Source organism: Crinia signifera, chromosome 4, assembly GCF_055691185.1.
Source record: "Crinia signifera chromosome 4, ASM5569118v1, whole genome shotgun sequence".
In the NCBI taxonomy this organism is placed as follows: Eukaryota; Metazoa; Chordata; class Amphibia; order Anura; family Myobatrachidae; genus Crinia; species Crinia signifera.
The window spans coordinates 241,244,729-241,262,495 of record NC_139220.1 but is presented as its reverse complement, the minus strand read 5'-3'; the positions used below and the strand labels follow the sequence as shown (position 1 = coordinate 241,262,495).

Genomic DNA, 17,767 nt, shown 5'->3' with positions numbered 1-17,767 from the left:
TCCCAAGGGGCCAGTAGGGGGACCTGATTTTCTGGAGCTCCACATCTATTCCAGGAGGGTAGGCAGGTATGGTCTATGCCCACCAGTGGCGGAAGTCTCGGAGGCAATGGAGTCATTTGCCGCCGGGCGCCACGTTTGAAGGGGACACTCAGCGGCCTGACATCCATTGCCTCTGATAAACGCCACCCCCTGCGCACCGGCAAGAATACTATATCAGAGCAGTGCTGCATTGATAGCAGGCAGCACTGCTCCACGATCTCTGTGAGAGGAGGAGGCGGGACTTCCTGCCTGCCCCTGCCTCCTATTGACAGACCTGTCCTGCAGCCCGTCCAGCTCTTCTTCACCTCTGGCTCCCACACAATCTTCTGACTCATGCTACACTATAATATTGACGGATGCTTCGTTTATAGGTGAGAGGGGGCAGTTGTAGAAGTGTTTGTTAAACTATTTATGTGTAGTGTGTACATCTATATAGGTCTATGTTTATATGCATGTGTTGCTTTGTGTGCATACAGTATGTGGCTGTGTATTTACAGAGGTGTGTGTATGTGCATATGTAGTTGTGTGTATACATATGTGTATGTTGCTGTGTGTATTCATGTGGGTGTGTACACATATGTGTGTATGTTGCTGTGTGTATACATGTGTGTGTTGTTGTGTGTGTATACATATGTGTATGTTGCTGTGTGTATTCATGTGGGTGTATGTGCATATGCAGTTGTGTGTATACAGTACATGTGTGTGGCTGTGTGTATATGTGTGTGTGTGTGTGGTTGTGTGTATACATATGTGTGTATGTTGCTGTGTGTGTGGCTGTGTGTATACATGTGTGTGTTGTTGTGTGTATACATATGTGTATGTTGCTGTGTGCATACATGTGGATGTATGTGCATATGTATCTGTGTGTATACATGTGATGTATGTGGCAGTGTATACATGTGGCTTCATGTGCGTACGTGGCTGTGCATATATGTGTGTGGCTGTGTGTGTGTGTGTGGGTGTGTATATATGTGTGTATGTGCCTATGGGGGTGTGTCTGCATATTGGGATGGCTAACCAATAGTTTTAAGTATGCAGGGGTTTTTTTGTGTGTGTGTGGGGGGGGGGGGGGGGGGGGGGGCAACATCACATTTTCGCCTCCGGGCCTCTGTTGTAAACTTACGCCACTGATGCCCACATATTATGTATATATGATACTGTATATGTAACCATCCATTTAAATAATCAGGTTTCAGTGCTAAAGAAACTCAGCTATTCAGTCATACAGTATAACACAATAACATCAGGTACAGAAGAGGACTAGGAGCTACAGCCATTAAACTTATCTAATCACTGTGTGACATCAATATAAAATGACATTTAAATATCACAGACTTTGGCACTTCACATGACTTTCATTTTCTAGTTCTATCTTTGAATGCTGACTATATTGCTGTTCAGTTTGGATACTATGACAACAATATGGTAATGTGACAAATTTCCTGTGAATAAAAACTGTTTTTAAATAGTAATTAACTGGCAGTATATTCACCCTTCAACTTTTAATGTATCACCAAACAGTACAGATCACATGTTCTCTTTGATGATTGTTTTGTTTCTAGAAAAGACACTTGCACAATCTGGTTTGTTGTAATGATTAAATCTCTCCAAGGTCAAATTCTAATTAAATAATTGGTACTTGTTTCCTAGCACGGCCACAACGATTTAGATCGTTGTGGTCGTAAGATAAAAAATCGGATCGATCGCATCGCATGCGATTTGGTCGCATGCGATGCGACCGATCCGACCGACCGATTTTTCACCCGATTTTTTTTTTTTTTTCACATGATTATTTTCAATTGCCCCCCCAAATGTTACTAAGTGGGCTAGACCCCACGATAGACGTCAACCCGAAGCGTGGCGAGCGCAGCGAGCCCGCGAGGGGCGGCGGTGCGCGTCCTCCGACCTTTTCATTCCCCTACTATCCACTAGGGCGTGGAGTGAGAATAGAATAGTGTGGCGAGCGCAGCGAGCCACCGAGCCCGAAGCGTGGCGAGCGCAGCGAGCCCCGCGAGGGGACGCGTATAACTTCACAGGTATACGCGTCCCCTCGCGGGGCTCGCTGCGCTCGCCACGCTTCGGGCTCGGTGGCTCGCTACGCTCGCCACACTATTCTATTCTCACTCCACGCCCTAGTGGATAGTAGGGGAATGAAAAGGTCGGAGGACGCGCACCGCCGCCCCTCGCGGGCTCGCTGCGCTCGCCACGCTTCGGGTTGACGTCTATCGTGGGGTCATGGCGGGCACATAAAAAAGGTGAAATGGGTCATATTGGCCCATTTCACCTTTTTTATCATTTTTCCCTATGTGAGATGGACTTAATCAAGTCCATCTCATCTTGTGCCATTATAATGGCACAAGACCGACCGATTTCAATGTTAAAAGATTTTTTAACATTGAAGTCTATGGAAAAATCGGGTCAATCGGTCGGTCGCATCGCGGCCGATTTTAATTGGTCGCGACCGACCGATTGACCCGATTTCTGTCAATCAAAGGGAAAAAATTGTAAAAAATCGGCCACATCGTGAGGATCGTGTCCCTTAATTAAGAGCCACGATCACTCACGATTGTGGCCGTTCTAGGAAACAAGTACCAAATAATTAAATAGCAAAGATGCTCAGGGATGACACTGAACTGGTTTTGGACACAGCAGGGCCACTTTGACAGATGGAGCCAAACTGTCTTGATATTAGGACCCCCAACACAGAGAATCACCTGTGATTAGCAGGTCTGCAATGAGGAATGTGGAACTAAATGAGGCTGTAAAGTCATTTTGCCCTGCCCCTCCCCCTCCCCCTTAAGGGTTAGTTACTTAAAGGAAGGGGGGGGGGGTTAGGCTGTGGGCTGGTTAGGTCTAGACGGCGGGGTATGGGGGGTTATGGTTAGGCTGTAGAGAGGGATGGTTAATGTAAGGGAGCAGGGGGGAGGGAAGTACTGTATACTTTCCTCCATCTGGATGCTGGCATCGGTATTGTAACCGCCAGTATTCCCTCCGCCGGTCATCTGTATGTATACCCTGAGGGGGACAACCCCGAAAAACTTGGTTGGTGAAATACAGCAGGTTGGACAACTTGATTTACCAAATCTGATCCCTTTTTGGTCAGAATCGGCGATTGTCAGACCCGATAAATTGCTGATTTTAATTACACCATCATCTACAAAACGCAGAGCTGCCCCAATTGATTGCTGATCTCTATGGGCCCCTGTAGCAAAGTACAACATTCAGTTTATAGAGTGTTTACATTATTTTTCTAAATACCTCTGACAGTAAAAGCAGATCCCTAGTGCCTGAAAGCAAACAATGTATATTACTGTAGGAAACAGAGGAATTTGACTCCCTGAAATTATCCAACAGTGCGGTTAAAGGAGTTCAGTAAACTCCAGCACGCTGAAGAAATAGCTCTGTACACAATCTATAACATGTATGGATTGAGGTTGTTAGACTAAATACACAACCTATACTGGTTACACAGTAACTCTCAAACAACTTTCTTCGGCTTCCACAATGCCCCGTAAAAATTCCATATTAAAAACCAGTTTCCCTGAGCAAGTAGCTGTAAACATTAGTTGCCGACAATATAAACGCCTTCTTGTTTCACCTCCTTAATTAGAGCACTGCGGATTATGTGCCAGACACATTAGGATACTATTTTGCTTCAGAGAACAGCATTAGAAATTTCTACATTACGCAGCAAGGGATTCAACAAATTAACGGAGAACTTTAGCTATGAGATTTTATTTGTTTTTAAACCCACATTTCCTACTGTTAGCAGCCCTATGGAGGGGTTACAGTTCTACTGAGGTCCCGCTGTTTTTCATGAACTAACCCTAAAGGCCTTTTGCATCCTACAGTGCCCTAGACCTGAGAGATTATGTTAGCTGGGCTCTCCCAGATGCCAAGACGAGTAGTAATTACACTCAACTGCTACTAGCTGATTCCTTGTTGTGGGGATAGGCATAACGATGGTGGATTCAACACCATTGCTATGGGGCCCATAAAGTGGGATCACTGTGGGGGTATAGGTAGTTCTGACTACTGGTCAATGACAGGAGCTGGGATCTGTACTATAACCATACCTTTTAATATTATAGTACATACATTCCCAAAAGGCTTAGGGAAGGGGGCATGGCTTCATAGAATGTTCTCAATTGCAAAACAATGCCTGTTTTGCCACTGTGGGGGGGGGGCATGGCCAGTGCACCGTGAGCTGCTGGCCATGACCCTGTCCCTCTGTCTCCCTGATTAGACGCTGTGTACATGCGCACAGTGTCCATTCCGGACTAGACAGAGCAGCGACTTACAGGGGGTATCCCAACTGCCCCCTCCTCCACACACGGGGGACACTGCCGGCCACGGAACAGTCTGAAAACAAATGGAACGGTCCCATGAAAATCAGGATAATTAGGATGTTTGCTTACGTGCAGCACTTGGTTACTGCCACAGCAATTTCCAGGAGCAGCCCTTATCTCCTGGACCCCAGAGTGAAGAAACTGGGGTTAGAATATGAAACCACAACAGCTCTTGTGAAGCCACGCCCCAGTTTACGTTTGGACTCTGAATGACTTCATTGTATCAAAGTGATGCCTCTGGGCTTAGGGGCTTGGTGAGGCCTGGTTCAAGCTCATATAGTTGTCTACCAAGTTTCCTAAAATTGCCTGCTAATAAATTGGGTCCCGTCTGATAAGGGGGCTTGTTGTAATGTGAAGTGAGGTGACAATATATAACAAATATCTTCTTTGCATTATTCTAATACATTTTATTGCGCACATTTTCTGCACAACTCACCAAATTTCCAGCAGTATATACTGCTGCACCTGTGTATAATGCTGACATGAAGCCTAATGTTCATATGTTGCATGTAGGTCTGGTATTAGTACTGGCCAGTGCCCCTCACTGTACATCCCTGATTAGTGGCGATCTGACCCTCCCTCATAGTAAAGCTCCGCATGGATATAATCTATCGCCCACACTCCTGTGTCATGCTCACAGACACATCTGTGCTAATCAGTTAGCCCAGCAATGTCGGAGACTAGGCTTCTCCTTGTTTACGGCTTTTGTAAAAGCTTTGTACCTGTAGTGGTAATTCAGCTTCGAGATTAGGACTTTTTCAGAAAGAAAAAGTGTGCCTACATGTACATATTCTCCACTTGGGGATGGGGACTAATACAGTATATCTCTTGCTGTACCCTTTCATTTTCGGCTATGGACAAATTCCTAAAAAAAACTGCAGGTTCACATATGGACAAAACTAGAAATACTAATAAATCTCAAGCTTCCAAAAGATCTCCACCTTCTCCGAGTTTGTTACTCACTTCTTCTGATATGCCTCATACAACTTTTTATCAGGTTTCCCTGCTGAGTGCTTTAAATGGAAACATCATAAGAAAATCTTCTCAACTTCTTTAACCACTTAAAAAATGGTTAATATCCAAGCAACTCTTAATACAACATTATCTCATCTGTAATCCATCAAATGAATAGAAGGGCTTAAAAAGAGCAAAATATAATATAAGGTATTGGCTCTATGAAATACTTTTGAATAACAGGAGAGTAATATCTTTGTGATGTCATACAAGCTGTGAGACCTGGAGAACAGACATAATTTGCCTTTTATAGCAATTGCGGAGAGCATTAAAGACACTGACCACCTGGACTTTCTCAGGACTGATCTAATCAAAACCCTCAGGTACAGTTAACATTAAGACAACCCATCACCTGGGGACTAAAAGGGGTCCATGTCCATTCTTAGCCAAATTCCTGGAATTTAAAAATAAAGAAAACATATAATAAAAATATATTCAGCACTCAATATGTAATTTCCTGCATTAGGACGTATCCCTCCCAGGTAGGAGCTTTTTGATAACTCCCCCCTGTGTGGCATAATGTGCACTCGCAGCACACAGTGGCATATTGTGAACTGGGGCAAAGTGGCATAATATAAACTTGTAACACTACGTAGTATAATGTGAACTAGGCCACTTCTATGGGGCATAAAACGAATTAGGGCATTATTACAGTATGTGCATAAAATGAAATAGGTCAAAATTATGGGGCATAAAATGAACTAATGCTGTGGAAAGAGGGGGAGGGGTCTATACAAGATGTTGCTATGGAGCACCCAAGTTCCATGTACAACACATGGTTTATAAACATTGCTCCTCCAGAATAAACTTCCAACTGTCCCTATTTTTTCTCAACAGTCATGATTTTTGTGACTGTCCCGCATCCCACCAACAGTGTCCCATGGTGGGGCAGTTGGGGGTCCCCCTGCCACAGTGGTGAATAGATGCTGTGAGTATGCTCTCAGAGTTGTGGTCATGCCCACACATTGGCAAAATGAGAGTGTGGCTTCGTGAGTGCGGACATTTCTACACAGCCATGCCCTTATTTAGAGGGAATGCCCCCTTTTTAGGAACACATGCGACTGCGAAAAAGTCCCGCTTCTCAAATTAAGAATGCTCTGAGGTGTGTACTGGTACGCTGGGTACACAATAGACGATTCCTTTGCCACGGGAGAATGATATTCACCTTAAAAACACTGGTCAATATCAGTCAGTGACGTCACCTGCCCCCCCCCCCCCCTCCTTACATGCAGTTGCTGATGATATCTTCAGATAAAACTACATGTACAGACAACAGGATAATGATATTGTGCATTAATAATGATATTGACTGTACATACTGATATACACCATATTGTCAACTTCTGTATATCGATATCATCCATATTGGTGTACAGTGTGTACCCAGCTGTTAACACATGAGAAATATGCTGCTCCAAATTCTAAATGCTGCATTCACATTTCAGAATGCATTGCTCTGAATCAAGGGCGTAACTACCACAGGTGCAAGGGGTGCAGCTGCTATGGGGCCCAGAGCTGAAGGGGGCCAATCTTTACTGTTTAAGTAATGTTTTATACACATTTATCACCATCAGTTGCTAAATAGGGGGCCCTTAATAAAACCTTGGCTATGGGGCCTACGAATATCTAGTTACGCCCCTGCTCTGAATGATTCCATTGCATCATATTTGCCCTATTTTTTATTTGCTTTTTTATGTATTTTCTAATATGTGGGGAAAATTCCAGCTAGTTACCAAAGATAGATTTTAATTTATGCAGAACAGACTGACAATTCCTTTGCTAAAAATAGATCGAGCAATATCACAGTTACTGTTGCTCTGTCTTTAGTGTACTTCTATCTTTAGTATACTGGTAACTGCAGCATTAATTTAGAAAATAACCACTTTATATTCAGCATATCGAATTCACTCAGAAGTTTACCAATGTGCTTAAATCGTAGTTATCATTTATATGATGCCACAAATTTCAAAATACAAGTATATTAAGTAAACACAAGAACAATGCATGACTAAGCATTAATGCTTTCAGAGATAGTAAAAGAGAAATGCAATGCATAGAATATCAGCACCAGGGCACAGATAAGGGGCAATACCATAATTCAGACCAAGCATGTGAGAGCTTACATTCTAGAGGGAGGGAGAAATGAGAGACATTCGGAGCCTGAGGGACACAAGTGAATGATAAGGGTGAAGGAAGAAGAAAGTGATTGGCTATATGGTAATCTAGGAGGGAGGTGCATCCATAAGGGGGTGTGGTTTACTTTCATATTCATACTGAATTGAATCTACATGAGGGAGCCCTTGACCCACCTCTGGAAGGGCAATTATAGGATTACTAGTTAAAAGCCCATCAAAATGATGGCTAAAGGCCCATACACACTAGAAGATTATCTGTCCAATTTGGCTGGTTGGAATGAAAATCTGGAAATTTCTGGGAACAAATTACAATCTACCATTTGCTCCCAAACGCTGGAACATGGACAAAAGCAGTCATCTGTATAAAGGCCCATACACACTAGAAGATATTGATCATCAATCTTGTTCAGGAAGGGGCTTCTGAATGATATTGATGGCAATATCTTCTAGTGTGTATGCCTAATATCTTTAACAATGCACCTGTTATGCATTGTTAATGATATTGACATCTTCTGGGCATGCAGGTCAATCTTCCAATATTACTCATGCCATTTGTACCCAGTGTTCAGTGTGGATGCACAATATCTTTCATGATCAGCTCAAAGGAAATTATTTACCAATATCTTTTATCTTTTATATCTTCTAGTCTGTATGACCAATTTGCCTCCATGTGTAGGAGCAAATGGTCAATTGTCATTTGCTCCCCAAAAATGCCAGATTTTCATTCCAACCAGCCAGATTGGAAAGATAATATTCTAGTGTGTATGGGCCTTTAGTCCCTATCTGCTCCTACCTCCAATCTCTGTCCTCACTGCTCCCTCTCGCCATATCCAGCAAGTTTGAAACAGATCACTTTGCTTTCACTTTTTGTTAAGGAGTCCATCGAATGGCCTCTAGTGGTCACTGGCAGTACTTCACCTCAGAGATGATAGAAAGACAGATATATATATATAGAATAGATAGATAGATAGATAGATAGATATTCATTCAGGCAAGAACTATATTGTTCATCAATGTCACTCATGTTGCGTTGTATCATAAATATAAATGCACAATCCCATAGGCAGGTTGCAGAGGTGCATCATTTCACAGTACTGATAATCTTTGATATGTAAGTACACCATTAGACTACTCACATGCAAAACATTATCTTAATCAAGAGAAATATCAGTCACCTACAAAACTAATCCCAAATCCAATAAAACATTGTTTGCAAAACTACAGAGGAAGGATCCACTGCTTAAAAGGAAATGTTGTGATTTCACTAGGAAAATGCACGCTGCAATACAATGGAGAACAGAAGAAGACAACTCATTAGTAGACAGGAGGAGAGGGTGATATAGACCAGTGTTCCTTTGCCTGAAACAATCCTGTTACATTTTGTACCCAGCTCCTGCAGTGCATGGCTATATTTAGAACACGGTTGAAGATCTTACTGGGAAAGGGATTGCAAAATGACCACGTGGGTTCTAAACCTCTTGGCTGCAATCCAGGGAATACATTGCTGCTGTGAGGCCGTGCAGGCAGTCATATACAGTATATACACAGTAATGACAGTATGAATTAACCCTCTGATAGTGCCAAGTGGGAAACTATTGAAGGAACCAACCATTGGCCTAACAGATGTTAGTGAATATATAGATTTACTATTATTACATCATTCAGTGGACTACAATGAGTGCAGCTTGTTCAGTCGATTTGGTCATTTTTAACAGAGAAAGTCATTGAAGACACAAATCCCTAAGTTTGCTCATAGCGTACATCTAGCGATAATGGAAAACTTTGTATATTTAGCAGATACAGTTCTCCATTGGTAGGCAGGCAGGAAAATCATTTTTGAGTTTACAGTGTCTTTAAAGCACACTGGTACCAATAAATGATGTTTGCTACTCAGAAGAGGTATAAACTATACAAAAGATTTGTTATGCTGTGTACACACTGAGCGATTCAGGGTCACTTTCTATTTGATATGGACTATATAGTCCAAATCAATTAGAAAGTGACCCTGAATTGCACATGTACAGATACATTCAATCCAACTTCAATCCCGATGAACGGTCCCACGGCATCGGGATCGAAAGCAGAAATTGTCCATTCAGGCAAGTCTATTTCTGCTTCGATATGCTAGAATGAAGGGAGGGCAATGATGCTCAATGCAGCATGGCCTCCCCACCCAAATTTAACTCTCTCTGCACATGTCACATCTGCCCCACCTGCAGTGCACATGGTTTACCTATTTTCCAAACAAATTTGTACTGCAATCAGATCTGAATAAAGGCCATTGTGATACTTCTCATGGAACATGAGGCAGATTCACTGTCACTAAACAAAGACCTTTCTGACCAAGTAGTCAATGACCAGACTGCTCCCTGACACAGGAATGCTGGTTATCAGTAGCACTGAGGATTAAGGGCAGAATTATTAACCTTTTCTTTTTTTTTTTTTACTAAAATAATGTGAAACACCCATTTCATATTAGTTTAGTATCACCTGAATATTTTAAAGGGCATGAATACATTTAACATGGTTAAAAGGATGATGTGGTAAAATGTAAAGGTGGACATTTTTTAGATTTTGTTAATTTATGCATACTTTACCATCCAAGTGGACGCCGATTGGGAACGGTAAAGCTGGGGCCACACATAGCATTTTAGTGGGTCCCGCTTGGCTGGAAGGAGACCGTAGTCTCCTATGCTGTCGCCCACACATATGTGGCAGGGCCGCAACCGCCGGGTCCTTCCACAGCATGCTGCGGTTTGGAAGGATGGTGGGATGACCGGATTTCAAGGCGAACACATACATTTCAATGTATGTGTTCACACAGTGTGGCTGTACCGCACTGTGTTATACTTGTAATCCGGTCGGCAGTGGGGAAAGGGTGTAATGTAAGGCAGTGGCCCTGGGCCTCCAACAGCTGCAACGGCTGGGGGAAGTGGTCCATGTCCCCCAGTGGCGGAAGTCCGGGCTTCCCAGCGGTGGCAGCAGTGGTACGTGCCCCCATCACAGGGGCAAACGCAGGATTTTCAGAAGGGGGTTTCCTGCCGGGCGGAGCAAAGCACGGAGATGGACACTTAGGTGACCCAGTATATGCCGGGTCAGTTAAAGTATTATAGATAGACCAAATGTATATAAATAATAATAATAACAATAAAAAAAAAAAAAATATATATATATATATATATATATATATATACACACACACACACAGCAGTGTAGACCCCTGGGCATAGCAATGTATTGGGGCCCCTACCGATCCTCCAGCGGTAGGGGTGTGGGGTGCTATGAGCGGAGGCTTTGATGTCCTGTGGGTGGTAGGGGGTATTATATCAACCACACAGATGGTGGGAGAAGGGGGCATTGGGCTGAATGAAGGGGTCCTGATACATAACTTCCAGGGTGGTAGAGGATGATTAGTATGCAGAGGAGGGGTGTATAGTGGAGTGGGCTTATTATTCAGAATTTTCTGGTGGGAGGACAGCTTGCTTGACTGCAGATATCTCCAGTTCCTGGAACTAGATTTCTTAGCTTTTAAAGGAATCCCACCTACCAAATGGTATTGGGGACTAGGGGATCAGAGTTCAGGAGGCAGAGCAATCTGCCAATAAATATATAAAACTACATACCAGGTGTGTGGAGCTGGAGCAGTAACCAGCTGCTGGAAGGCTGATATCTCTGGTTCTAGGAACAGTAGAGACCAGCTTCTAGTGTCCCTGAAAGGGGGAGAGTCCCAGCTTTTGGAATATACCCTCAGAAAAACTCTAAGTCAGACAGAACCTGAAATATCTGACTGGGAAGAGCAATTAACAGGCTTGGATGGGGACCACTGCTTTGAAGTCAGATATCTCCGGTTCCCATGGGCCAATTTTTAAAATCCTTATACCCATGGAAAGAGGGGACCATCTGCTTTCAGCCTAGGGCCCTTAGACTCCTGGGGGGGTTTCTGGGTACTCAGAACCCCTCCCCCCCTGCGTGCACTACTGCATCATCAGTGGTGGAAGCGGTGGTCTGGATCCTTCATCATCGGCGGGAGCATTGATGGTCTGGGTGCCTCAGCAGCATTACACCCACTGCAAGTGGTGCCTGGTGCTGGTCCACAAAATATGGCTGACCCCCGCTCATTTTGTCCCCAATATTTTGGGAATCAGGGCCAGCTCCAAGAGCCCAGTGCTGGGCCCTTAAATTTGGGGGAACCCCACTCATTTTTCCTGCCAAAAACTGCATCCTGCTAAAATGCAATGTATGAACACAAGAAGCTGCATCCTGCCAAACAGGTCCTGTTCGACTCCATCCTGCTAAACACAGAGGCCCAGATTCTCTATAAGCTTCAGAAGTGATAAATCGGAGAGTGATAAACAGCCAGCCAATCAGCTCCTACCTGCCAAGCCATAGACTGTGTTTGAAAAATGTCAGACAAAAGCTGATTGGCTGGCTGTTTATCACTCTCCATTTTATCACTTTTGAAGCTTAGAGAATCTGGCCCAATGTGTGCAGGGCCAGAGCTACCACTAGGCAGCTTAAGGCAGCTGCCTAGGGCGCTGGCCACTAAAGGGCGCCCCAGTACTGTGATCATGTAAATTTAGTATTTTACTGGACTTACTGAGTTGTAGGAGAGTCTTGACACTTTCCCCCAGCACATTTTGCACATCAGAATGCTGTTATGCGCGGCAGGGAGCAGGTACTGTGGGTGATTGCTGGGCTCAGCTTCCAGCAGCAGCACAGTTATGAGGCTTGTGTCCCTGCTCTAGGGATGGCCATCGACTATCGATGTTCCCAAACCATCGATGGTTTGGACCTAGTGCTCGATGTTTTGGGCATCAATAGTGGATGGTCGAATAGTTTTATGCCATCGATGGATGGCTTCTGATGGTAAAAGTTGTGGGCACATGCGCACTGCGTGCGCAGCGTCATTGCGTCCAGTGGCATCGCTGCGGGCGGCCCGCCCCGCCGAAAGGTGCACGCATGCGCAAAAGAAACTTAAACTGGATTAATGACTAAAGTTTCTTCTGCGCATGCACGCGGATCCCGGCCGAGCAGGCTGCCCGCAGCGACCCTTCCCGTTGCTCAGCGCATGCGCGGCTAAGCGATGGCAGGAACCATCGATGGTGTGAGATTGGCTATAAACCATTCTATCTCACACCATCGATGGTTCCTGCTCTAGAAGCCATCGATGGCAACCATCGATGGGGGATGTGCCGATGGCCATCCCTACCCTGCCCTTCTGCTTCCTGCTGCTGCTCTTCACACAGAGATCATCTGGTAGCTCCGCCCCTCCAGCACAAGAGCCGATTCCTAAGAGACCCTGCCAGCAGCCAGATCATCCAGACATACAGAACAGGTGACTGGCAGCACATACTTTATGTATTTGAGGGAGGGGAGGTGCAGGGATGGTTTTACATGTGAGTTGGGGGAAGTGCAGGGCTGGGGGCATGTGTGTTGCAGGGCTGGGGAACATGTGTGTTGGGGGAGGAGCAGGGCTGGGGGACATGTGTGTTGCAGGGCTTAGGGACATGTGTATTGCAGGGCTGGGGAACATGTGTTTTGCTGGGCTTAGGGACATGTGTATTGCAGGGCTGGGGAACATGTGTTTTGGGGGAGGTGCAGGTCTGGGGAACATGTGTTTTGGGGGAGGTGCAGGTCTGGGGAACATGTGTTTTGGGGGAGGTGCAGGTCTGGGGAACATGTGTTTTGGGGGAGGTGCAGGGCTGGGGAACATGTGTTAGGGATGAGGCTGGGTGCAGGGCCTGGTTACATGTGTGTAAGGATACTGCTGTGTGAGGGATACTGGAGTACAGGTGTGTGAAGGAAATATATATAATGTTTTATAGCCCTGAGTGATCTGTACATTGCTGCACACCGGGTTCCTGCACAGAAACATATATATATATATACTTTATTCCTAACTAACAACGAAACCGGGTAGGGGGGGGGGGGGGGGCGCATTATTAGAAGTTTTGCCTAGGGTGCCAAACCGCCTTGTACCGGCCCTGCATGTGTGGCCAAAACCTAAAGTGCCCAAAGCGCAGCAGAGTGAGCCACCTTGCCTAAATCATGGTGAGCTAAAATCTACGAATTGACCAAAAAAACCTCATGTTAACCTTTTCATGTGATGAGAATTCTAGTATCAACCTTTTCCTGGTGTTGACATTTTGTCTATATTGACTTTGTGTCTGATGTTCTAGACACTGTTGACACAATGATCTAGACCTGATTTCATAGGGATAATCAGAATATAGCACTAGAGTCCCACGTGAAAAAAAGAGATTGGGTGTCTGGGGATTGTGCTTCTTAATAATGAATGCAACATCTCAACCATTTCACAATACTTTCAAAATGTTTATGCTTGGTAAACACATTTTGCTTTCAGTCAGCTGTGGCATGTTTAGTAAATCCATGTTGAATAGTTTGATTTATACTAGCTTACCTTCCTGGAATGGCATACCCTCCAACATGACCCATTCCATTCAGTACACAATGCTCTGTTCCTGGACGGCCCTGGTAATGTATGATTGTCATCACCTGTGTTGAAACACCCTTCTCTCTTCAATTCCCTAGTTCCACACAGGTGCTGGCAATCATACATTACCAGGGAAGTCCAGGAGCAGAGCATTATGTACCGAATGCAATGGGTCATGTTGGAGGGTATGGAATGGCCGGGAGGCTATTTGAATCAGGTGTCACTCCCAGCATGCAGACAAGTTTCCCATATCCCTCTACAGCCCTCCTTAGCCACCCACCATGGGTCATAAGTGGGTGGGCCCAGTAGACACAATGATGCAATTTGTGCTGAATTCCCATTATTGTAGCCACAATAAGAGTGTGTGTGTGTGTGTGTGTGTTGGTGGTGGTGGTGGTGGTGGTGGTGGTGGTGGTGGGATGATGACACAACCATGCTGCCACGCCCCCAGACAGCCCACCTGTGTGCCGGCAATAAAATAGGTTACAGACAAGTTTTTCTGTATGGTTTGGTCTCCAGTAAGACAGCTGATACACCTAGAGAATAGCCAGGTTAAAATGTAAAAGTACAAATTTTGTCCAGGCTGAGATAAATGTCTTCTGTGTTCTGTAAAGGCAGTGGACTCGGTGGTGTGGAACCAATGCCTCCACATGGATTATTAACTTTAATTGTTTTGAATAGCTTTCCCTATGGCAGCTGAGTCTTGCACAGCTATGATTGTTATAAAACATTGTTAAATCATAGCAAAAAGTAATTCTGCTTTCCGCCACAGAGCTCATATTAACCCCTTCCCGACATTGCCTTTTAAGGTAATTTTTTTTTTTTTTTTCCTCCTTGTGTTCAAATAAGCGTAACTTTTTTAATTTTCCGGCTATATAGACACATGAGGGCTTTTTTTTTGCGGGACAAGTTGTACTTTCTAATAGTACCATTTACTATACCGTATAATATTCTGGGGAATCAGGAAATAATTCAATGTGGGGTAAAAAAAAAAAAAAAACGCAATTCCACAATTTTGCGCTGGTTACGGTTTTTTTGGAGTTCATAGTTCGTTTAAAATGATGGGTTATCTTTATTCTATGGGTCGTTACGATTCCGGTAATACCAAACTTATATAGTTTTCGTTACATTTTACCACTAAAAAAAAAAATAGAAAATGTTACGGTTTTTCGAATTTGCGTCGCGTCGCCATGTTCTGCGGCTTATAACTTTTTTATTTTTCCACCTACGGACCTGGGTGAGGGCTCATTTTTTGCGGGCTGAAGTGTACTTTTTAATTAATACCATTATGGGATATGGGCGACTTTCTGATCTCTTTTAGTTATTTTTTTTTGGGTACGCGATGCGACCAAAAAGCGTAGTTTTGGCGTTGGGGATTATTTTCCGTTTACGCCTTTAACCGTGCGGGATAACTAATGTTATATTTTAATAGATCGGACTTTTAGGAACGCGGCGATACCAAATATGTTTATTTTTTTTATTATTTATTTATTTTTATTTGGGAAATGGGGAAAGGGGGGTGATTTGAACTTTTAATATTTTATTATTTTTTTTTTATTTTTAAACTTAATTTTTTTTTTTTTTTTACTTTTACTACAAGGCCCCCTAGTGTACTTGACCACTAGGGGGCGCGATCGCCTGTACTAGGTTCAGCCATAGAGCTCTATGGCTGAACGTAGTGATTTTTTGCACTTCCTATTACATCCTGCCTGAGGCAGGATGTAATAGGTATGAATACACGGACAGCACAGGGGTCTACATTAGACCCCTGGCTACCATGGCAACCGATCGGCACCCTCCGATCGCGCTGCGGGGGGCCCCGATCGGCGCCGGAGGGGGGCGCCCCCCCCTCCGATCAGCTATTTAAGCACTGCGGGCGCTTTGCCCGCGGTGCTTAAAGGGTTAAACGGCCGCGATCGGCGAACTCGCCGCTCGTGGCCGTGAGAGCAGGGACATGGCTGTAATATACAGCCATTACCTGCTCTCTATCAAGCCAGCTCACTCCGTGAGCTGGCTTGATTCACCCCCAACCGACATATGGCGTAAATGTACGTCATATGTCGGGAAGGGGTTAATAAACAGGCCTCTGGGCTTGAAAAAACACACATCTTTGCAAATTGATGAGACTCAGCCTATACACAGGATTGGGGCCAGAGGTGATGGATTGCAATAGGTTTTGCACATTTAAGCAGATAGGAAAACAGACTTTAATAAAATTTTGCTTCATGTAAACTATGGGCCTGATTCAGGTTGTTCGATGGGGCCGCAGATAGTGCTGAACTGTTCGCTAGTCTGCAAGTATACACAGCCTAGTGAACAGCTCTGAATCAGGCAGTATGTGATCTGTACAATAAACCAGAATGTGTCAGTCTATAACAAAATGCTAACCTTAGCCCCAATATAAGTATAGGCGATCGGTTTGCTTTTGACTTGGTTCTACATGACAAATTCAGATCTAAAAATGACCCAAAAAATTGTAATCTTTTGCGGTACTTGTGTATTTTGGCGGCGCCCGATTTCTGCATCGTACGATGAACGTATCGCATCGCATGCCATGTACCCGATGGCATGCGATGCGATGCAACGCGATTTTGACCCCCTATACGATTAAAAATCGTATAAGCACCCTAAAGGGTGCTTTTGAGCACCCTAATGGGTGCTTACAATGTTAAATGCACCCCCACGCCACCCCTACACTATAAACGTGAACCCGAAGCGTGGCGAGCGCAGCGGTACGCGTCCTACGACCTTTTCATACCCCCACTATCCACGTCGGCGTGGAGTTGAGAATAGATTAGTGTGGCGAGTGCAGCGAGCCACTGAGCCTGAAGCGTGGCGAGCGGACGCGGATACCTTCACAGGTAAACGCGTCCCTTCGCGGGCTTCACAGGTATCCGTGTGCGCTCGCCACGCTTCGGGCTCGGTGGCTCGCTGCGCTCGCCACACTAATCTATTCTCAACTCCACGCCGACGTGGATAGTGGGGGTATGAAAAGGTCGTAGGACCATGTACAATGGCATACAATTTGAAAATTGTATGCCATCGTACACTAACCAACGAAATCGCGTCGCATCGCATGCGTTATGGTATGCGATGCGATGGGCGCCGCCAAAATACACAAGTACCTCTTTTGCTGATTTTATTTTCTGTAAAGATGATGTTTTACCTCATGGTCAGACCTGAATTTGGCAGGAAAAACTAATAATGGGGCCTACACATGGGGCGATTTCAGGGAATTTTCTAAGCAATCTCCCTAGATCGCTTAGAAAATGCCCCTACATCGCTTATAGCGATAGTGATGCACCGCCCCGCGCATATCTATCACCTGGTGATTAATATCCAGCATGCTGGCTAAATCTATCTATATCATCGGTCAGGGCCAGTGTTCTCACAGGAGAACACTGGCCCTGACAGATCACCCAGCCCACAGCGCTGTTTGCTAAGTGATTTAACATTGCTCAGATCTCTCAGCACAGTTGCCTCATGTGTAGGCCCAATTAGTCACCCTCTAACTGATTAGATAGGCCTTCATCTATTTGCAAGAGTAGTACTGCAGGAGTGTCCGACCACACATAGGGCGCACATGCACGGTACATGCAACCAAATAGAGTCAGAGCAGCAAAGCGATAGAGGTCCATGGGAGAGAAACTGCCTTAGAAATGTTTTGCCAATGTATTGTGCTGACGTGTAGGTGGCTTAATGTGCACACAGTGATGGTCTGTCCTATTGAAGTGTTCTGAGAGAGTCACATATAGTAGTTGTGTACAGGGTTGGCC

The 17,767-nt window shown here is 44.7% G+C and overlaps 1 long non-coding RNA gene across 1 annotated transcript in view; it reads left to right on the top strand.

The window, feature by feature from the left end:
* Positions 1-263: 263 nt before the first annotated feature.
* The window catches only part of LOC146075176 (uncharacterized), a 32,342-nt gene continuing 14,838 nt past the window's right edge, over positions 264-17,767 (top strand). The window contains exon 1 of the long non-coding RNA XR_014473516.1: positions 264-410. This is a non-coding gene — a long non-coding RNA (uncharacterized LOC146075176). The remainder of the gene's footprint in view (positions 411-17,767) is intronic.